We start from the raw sequence: 788 nt of genomic DNA, 5'->3' as shown, positions 1-788 counted from the left end.
CCACCCACGTGACCCGAGCGCGCCGCCGCCATCTTGCGTCAGGGCAGCCTCGAGGGCCCGTTCAGATTCGGCGGGTCGGCGCTCGATCCAGGCCGAGCGGCGCCGGCCGCGCCATTTTGTCTAAGGGCAGCGGTCCCTTCCTGCATCCCAGCAGTTGGGTGCGTGAAGCCAACATAGAACAAGGATAGAATAATAATATCCGTAATAACGTGGAACGTTTCAAACAGTAGAATAGAATAGAAAAGTAAAGAATAGAATAGAATAGAATAGAATAAGAAAATAAAGAATGGAATGCAATAGAATAGAATAAGAAAGTAAAGAATGGAATAGAATAGAATATGAAAGTAAAGAATAGAATAGAATAGAATAAGAAAGTAAAGAATGGAATAGAATAGAATAAGAAAATAAAGAATGGAATGCAATAGAATAGAATAGAATAAGAAAGTAAAGAATGGAATAGAATAGAATAGAATAGAATAAAGTAAAGAATGGAATAGAATAGAATATGAAAGTAAAGAATAGAATAGAATAGAATAAGAAAGTAAAGAATGGAATAGAATAGAATAGAATAGAATAAGAAAGTAAAGAATGGAATAGAATAGAATAAGAAAATAAAGAATGGAATGCAATAGAATAGAATAGAATAAGAAAGTAAAGAATAGAATAGAATAGAATAAGAAAGTAAAGAATGGAATAGAATAGAATAAGAAAGTAAAGAATGGAATGGAATAGAATGGAATAGAATAGAATAGAATAAGAAAGTAAAGAATGGAATAGAATAGAATAGA

Source organism: Thamnophis elegans, chromosome 12, assembly GCF_009769535.1.
Source record: "Thamnophis elegans isolate rThaEle1 chromosome 12, rThaEle1.pri, whole genome shotgun sequence".
In the NCBI taxonomy this organism is placed as follows: Eukaryota; Metazoa; Chordata; class Lepidosauria; order Squamata; family Colubridae; genus Thamnophis; species Thamnophis elegans.
The sequence above is the reverse complement of the archived record's forward strand: the minus strand, read 5'-3'. Positions refer to the sequence as shown.